Raw genomic sequence first — 7,506 nt, 5'->3', positions numbered from 1 at the left:
AGAAACAATTAAAATCGCTCAAAAGAGGAAAGGCCTCTGGACCGGATGGGATACCAGTTCAATTTTACACAGAGTACGCGAAGGAACTTGCCCCCCTTCTTGCAGCGGTGTACCGTAGGTCTCTAGAAGATCGTAGCGTTCCAAAGGATTGGAAAAGGGCACAGGTCATCCCCGTTTTCAAGAAGGGACGTCGAGCAGATGTGCAGAACTATAGACCTATATCTCTAACGTCGATCACTTGCAGGATTTTGGAACACGTATTGTGTTCGAGTATAATGACTTTTCTGGAGACTAGAAATCTACTCTGTAGGAATCAGCATGGGTTTCGAAAAAGACGGTCATGTGAAACCCAGCTCGCGCTATTCGTCCACGAGACTCAGAGGGCCATAGACACGGGTTCACAGGTAGATGCCGTGTTTCTGGCTTCCGCAAGGCGTTCGATACAGTTCCCCACAGTCGTTTAATGAACAAAGTAAGAGCATATGGACTATCAGACCAATTGTGTGATTGGATTGAGGAGTTCCTAGATAACAGGACGCAGCATGTCATTCTCAATGGAGAGAAGTCTTCCGAAGTAAGAGTGATTTCAGGTGTGCCGCAGGGGAGTGTCATAGGACCGTTGCTATTCACAATATACATAAATGACCTTGTGGATGACATCGGAAGTTCACTGAGGCTTTTTGCGGATGATGCTGTGGTGTATCGAGAGGTTGTAACAATGGAAAATTGTACTGAAATGCAGGAGGATCTGCAGCGAAGTGACGCATGGTGCAGGGAATGGCAATTGAATCTCAATGTAGACAAGTGTAATGTGCTGAGAATACACAGAAAGGTAGATCCTTTATCATTTAGCTACAAAATAGCAGGTCAGCAACTGGAAGCAGTTAATACCATAAATTATCTGGGAGTACGCATTAAGAGTGATTTAAAATGGAATGATCATATAATGTTGATCGTCGGTAAATCAGATGCCAGACTGAGATTCATTGGAAGAATCCTAAGGAAATGCAATCCGAAAACAAAGGAAGTAGGTTACAGTACGCTTGTTCGCCCACTGCTTGAATACTGCTCAGCAGTGTGGGATCCGTACCAGATAGGGTTGATAGAAGATATAGAGAAGATCCAACGGAGAGCAGCGCGCTTCGTTACAGGATCATTTAGTAATCGCGAAAGCGTTACGGAGATGATAGATAAACTCCAGTGGAAGACTCTGCAGGAGAGACGCTCAGTAGCTCGGTACGGGCTTTTGTCAAAGTTTCGAGAACATACCTTCACCGAAGAGTCAAGCAGTATATTGCTCCCTCCTACGTATATCTCGCGAAGAGACCATGAGGATAAAATCAGAGAGATTAGAGCCCACACAGAGGCATACCGATTATCCTTCTTTCCACGAACAATACGAGACTGGAATAGAAGGGAGAACCGATAGAGGTACTCAAGGTACCCTCCGCCACACACCGCCAGGTGGATTGCGGAGTTTGGATGTAGATGTAGATATAGATGTAGAAGACCACGGCATGCCATTCCATCTTCTATGTGATCCTCTGACGGCAACAGTCGAGCCGTGCACGTCGATGTTGTGGCGTGAGTGGAAGACGGGCTAGGCCCTAGGGGGTGTGTGTGTCCGCAGTCCCACTGCTAATAGCTGCTTCTCAGGAGTTCGTGTTAACATTTGTGGGCTCACGAGTCCTGTTATCTGTGCAGTGGTACCTGTACGATCTACCACAACTGGCCTTACAGTAAGACCCACCCTGAGGAGCATCTGTGCTGCCAGGACGTCCAGAACCTCGTATACGGGCGTGAGAACGTTCACATGACCACTGGCACCAGCATCTCTTGCACAACTGACGCAGCATGTTCAACTTGTGGGGCAGTTCTCCGAAACGATTATCCCGCCACGGTTTGACCTCTTTCAAACTCGCACAGTTGGCTAAAGGAAGTACGAGTGCATCTTCGTGGCGTGGTTGCCCGCTTGCTCCACACGTTCGCACCACACTGAGCCCTCTGGCTGTGAGCATTCCCTATCTGGTAGCTATACCGCTACGCTATCTGTTGGCGGACGTTAAAACCATCAGCACATCTACTATCCCTACAGGTGGCACATTATCTTCGCATATGCAGTAATTTTTTCCGGCAGTGTACATAAATGATCTAGTAGAAAGTGTCGGAAGCTCTTTAGGACTGTTCGTAGGAGCAGCGCCAGGAGACAGTGTCGATTTGCAGAATGACCTACAGAGGATTGAAGGATGGCGCAGAATCTGGCAGCTGACCCTGAACGTAAATCAATGTAGCTCATTACGCATGCATAGGAAGAGAAAGCCATCTACACTATTGATGAAAAATTGCTGGAAACTGTATCTACCGTCATATATCTAGGAGCAACTGCCCAGACCGACCTTGAGTGGAATGACCAAATAGAACAAATAGTAGGAAAAGCAGATACCAAGCTGAGATTCATAGGAAGCACGAAAGAGATGGCTCACAAGGCGCTTGTTCTTGAATATTGCTCATCAATCTGGGATCTTTACCAGGTAGGAATGATAGAAGTGTGTGTGTGTGTGTGTGTGTGTGTGTGACAGAGAGAGAGAGAGAGAGAGAGAGAGAGAGGAGACAGGATTCAACAAAGAGCGGCGCGTTTCGTCACGGGATCGTTTAATCGGCGCGAGAGCGTTACAGAGCAGCTCAACAAACTCCAGTGGCAGACACTGTAAGAGAGGCGCTGTGCATCACGGTGAGGTCGACTTACGAAATTTGGAGAGAGTATTTTACGGGAGCATTCGGAATCGTTCTTCCCACGCGCCATTCACGAGTGGAACAGGGAAAGGAGGGCATCAGTTAGTGGTACCAGAGGTGCCCTCTGTTACATACCGGCAGGTGGCTTGCGCAATATTGATACAGATGTAGTTGTAAGAGCATTTAGTGTGAGAAAATGTCTCCTGTAGACAACGCAAGCACGTTGGATTTGGTATCGAATGGTGATACAGCTCTGACAATCTTAACAAGGTATCTGACTTCTCCCTGTTCTCACTGAAGTGTGAACGTCACTCATTGTATGTGCAAATGTCGTATTGAATCGTTGTAAAATAAAACATTATGTAGTGTCACCGCCAGACACCACACTTGCTAGGTGGTAGCCCTTAAATCGGCCGCGGTCCGTTAGTATACGTCGGACCTGCGTATCGCCACTGTCAGTGATTGCAGACCGAGCGCCGCCATACGGCAGGTCTAGTCTAGAGAGACTCCCTAGCACTCGCCCCAGTTGTACAGCCGACTTTGCTAGCGATGGTTCACTGACTACTTACGCTCTCATTTGTAGAGACGACAGTTTAGCCTAGCCTTTAGCTACGTCATTTGCTACGACCTAGCAAGGCGCCATATTCAGTTACTATGTCTTCTGAACAGATAATATTGTGACTCATGTACCGTCAAGAGCGACGTTCATCATTAATGGATTAAAGTTAAGTATGAAACTCTTTACGTCCGCTTTCTGAATTCTAATCTCTTGTCATGTTCCAGACCTCTCGTCAGTATAGTTCTTCCCTCCTCACGCCAGCCTGCGTGAGCTAAAATGCGTGCATTTCGGCCTCTTCTAGTAACACGGTGTTGGCTCTTCAGCCAACAAAACACATTAAGTTCTAGTATATTTGATCTTCATGACAAATACGTGCGACGGAAACGCATGTGGTCCAGAAAGACCATATGGCGTCGAACGATTCTATTGGGATTCATTTCACGTATCTGATTTAATGCGTCTCTCAGCGGGCTTTACAGTGGGAGTGTCTCTCAGAGGGTGACTCAAACTAATTATTAATTCCCAAAGAAGTCAGTTATATATTACAAAAAATTTCAGCTCAGCATAAAAGAACGATCTGAATATCAGGGATAACCCTTACATTACAATGGTCCCCTGTGCACACGAAAAGATACTGTCTAAATTAGTTAAATGGATCAGCAGGAACACGTCTCAAAATGAAGTGAGATAGGATGTCTTCCACTGCAGGGATAGAAAGCCCAAAGGCAAGCATGCTGGTTAAGAATTTAAGCATTCCGATCACACCTGTTCAGGGAAAGTATCACCATGCATGTGAGGGGTCATTTTACTCAGGGCAACTAGTGTCATGCGGTTAAGTTAGAGGCTACAAATGGATAAAGGAAACAGGACAAACTTGCGGTAGAAGTTAATTAAATCCAGTTAAACTCATTACAAGAGTGTAATATTTTTGATATGGTTACTCATTATGCACAGAGAATCGAGTCTCTTTGGCAATAGGGATCATTTATCGTAAAATACAGGTTTGTTGCCACATGATTGTACGCAGAGTTTTGCTTCGAGAAAGAAATTAACAGCCTACGAAGACGATGGGAAGAAGAAATAATAAACGAACTCAAGATTACAAAGAAACACATGGGGCCACCATTAATGAAAGACACCTAGTCCACTCAACTACTTGAATTTCGTCACCGTTTAAAATTGCGCTCACTTCACACTCCGCCAAACTTACAGTATTGGATGAAAAAGAGGCAAACACGGAACTCGATACTTATGAACAGACAGCGCGAAACGACCACACTGATAGATACTATGGAAGAACAAATCGTAAACACAATGTCTTAAGCTGCACGCGAATCTATTGGTATCCACATGCGAATTTGACGGAAAAGGATAACTGATCAGTAACGAAACGTGAAAGTGCTGATACATTCAAATCAACACCGCCTTAACTCACACAACGCAACTCGACTTACTGTATACTAAGACCCTGTTCGAAATGAACAACCTTCCTCACACATCGGACTCTGCAGGAAAAATGTCCCCAAAATACCAGCCTCTGCTCATTCGTTAAGGACAGCACCTCATTTTTTTTTCTTTCTCTCTCTCTCTCTTAACAAGGGGAGGGGTGACACCTCTCGGCTAGCCAATTGAGTAAAACAGAAAAAAGGCAAACCTCACAGTTAGCGGCATGCTGTTTTAATGGGCAATAAGAAAGACTGGAAAGGCACAGGATTTGCTGTATGGTATTTTAGTGGACATCTCCTGGAGCTGAAACTGAGATGAAAGGGGCATAAATTGGAAGTATGGTATGGCTATTTCTGAGGGAAATAAACTCTTCTGATCTACTCCGAACATTCGAAAATACTCATCAATGCTTCCATATTATGCAGACAAAGAAATCAGAACCTGGTAAAGGAAAAGGCACAGACTGCTGATCTCAACTATGTTTAAGATACGATATTTATTTATTTATGCTTCATAATTACAGCCTACTATCCAGAAAACTAAAATAGGCCATATAAATCGCATTTCATTGGATAGTTATAAGTTGTATTAATTATTGCTCCAACCCGCCTGCACTAGTGCTGCATTGCAACTCCCTGACTGGCAGGTCTGGACTGCGCTCCAGACACGTTCCAACTGACTGGCAGACCCGAACTCGCGACTCGAACTGGTTTACGACAAACAACGACCGGGAAGTAACAGAAGTCGAGCAAAGATACTACGATCACGGTCAGGCAAAGCAGCAACTCAGTGACAGTAGTAACTTAAATAACGTAGTCAGGTGGAAGTACGTTAAAAACAGGGTGTAAAATACATGATGGCGGGAACACGAGCCACGCACGGCTCACATAAAATCAGAGCTCTTTCTTTCTTAGCGGTAGCTGGAGGGTTTATAACATGTTTGTACCAATTCTTGTTCTCTCTCTCTCTCTCTCACTCTCTACAGCTACTCCTTTACAACACTATGCTGTGGCACGATTGTAAGGAGCAGTGAAGGCTTTGCCAAAACGTGGTCCCACTCACTAGAATGAGGCTTGTGGCTGCATGAGCCACTGCCTCAGTCAGCCACCTCTGCCACTATCATCCACACTGCCCTACCGTCACCCCCAATGTGGTATCTCTCTGGTGGGGGAGGGCTGGGAGCTGCTCGTGCTCCTGTCTGGGAGCCATCCCCACAGCCAGGCTGCTCCCACTGACTGGCTCCAGCGTCATCCTGCCGCCACCAGCTGAGGCATCCATGGAAAAACAGCGCACCTTGTTGAGTGCCACCTCCCTCCTTGCCACAGTCAACATCACTGACAAGCTGGATGCAGTCTAGTCATAGTGATAGTTTTAGTGATCCTGTGACTGACAGTGTTCTTCACTCCCATCCTCCCAGCAGGAAAGCAGAGAGACCCATTCGGATTTCTGAAAGAGTGTCTTCCTACCATGGAGAGAGAGCTCCTCAAGGTTGTCAGCGATCCACAGTAACCTGTCATAAAGTGCTGCTTGGTGCTGTGTTGTGAACTCATGCATCCCCCCAAACAAGACCCCAGTGTTGAGGAGATGAGTATAATCTACACTCCTGGAAATGGAAAAAAGAACACATTGACACCGGTGTGTCAGACCCACCATACTTGCTCCGGACACTGCGAGAGGGCTGTACAAGCAATGATCACACGCACGGCACAGCGGACACACCAGGAACCGCGGTGTTGGCCGTCGAATGGCGCTAGCTGTGCAGCATTTGTGCACCGCCGCCGTCAGTGTCAGCCAGTTTGCCGTGGCATACGGAGCTCCATCGCAGTCTTTAACACTGGTAGCATGCCGCGACAGCGTGGACGTGAACCGTATGTGCAGTTGACGGACTTTGAGCGAGGGCGTATAGTGGGCATGTGGGAGGCCGGGTGGACGTACCGCCGAATTGCTCAACACGTGGGGCGTGAGGTCTCCACAGTACATCGATGTTGTCGCCAGTGGTCGGTGGAAGGTGCACGTGCCCGTCGACCTGGGACCGGACCGCAGCGACGCACGGATGCACGCCAAGACCGTAGGATCCTACGCAGTGCCGTAGGGGACCGCACCGCCACTTCCCAGCAAATTAGGGACACTGTTGCTCCTGGGGTATCGGCGAGGACCATTCGCAACCGTCTCCATGAAGCTGGGCTACGGTCCCGCACACCGTTAGGCCGTCTTCCGCTCACGCCCCAACATCGTGCAGCCCGCCTCCAGTGGTGTCGCGACAGGCGTGAATGGAGGGACGAATGGAGACGTGTCGTCTTCAGCGATGAGAGTCGCTTCTGCCTTGGTGCCAATGATGGTCGTATGCGTGTTTGGCGCCGTGCAGGTGAGCGCCACAATGAGGACTGCATACGACCGAGGCACACAGGGCCAACACCCGGCATCATGGTGTGGGGAGCGATCTCCTACACTGGCCGTACACCACTGGTGATCGTCGAGGGGACACTGAATAGTGCACGGTACATCCAAACCGTCATCGAACACATCGTTCTACCATTCCTAGACCGGCAAGGGAACTTGCTGTTCCAACAGGACAATGCACGTCCGCATGTATCCCGTGCCACCCAACGTGCTCTAGAAGGTGTAAGTCAACTACCCTGGCCAGCAATATCTCCGGATCTGTCCCCCATTGAGCATGTTTGGGACTGGATGAAGCGTCGTCTCACGCGGTCTGCACGTCCAGCACGAACGCTGGTCCAACTGAGGCGCCAGGTGGAAATGGCATGGCA

Source organism: Schistocerca serialis, chromosome 2, assembly GCF_023864345.2.
Source record: "Schistocerca serialis cubense isolate TAMUIC-IGC-003099 chromosome 2, iqSchSeri2.2, whole genome shotgun sequence".
Classification (NCBI taxonomy): Eukaryota; Metazoa; Arthropoda; class Insecta; order Orthoptera; family Acrididae; genus Schistocerca; species Schistocerca serialis.
This window is presented reverse-complemented; position numbering follows the sequence as displayed.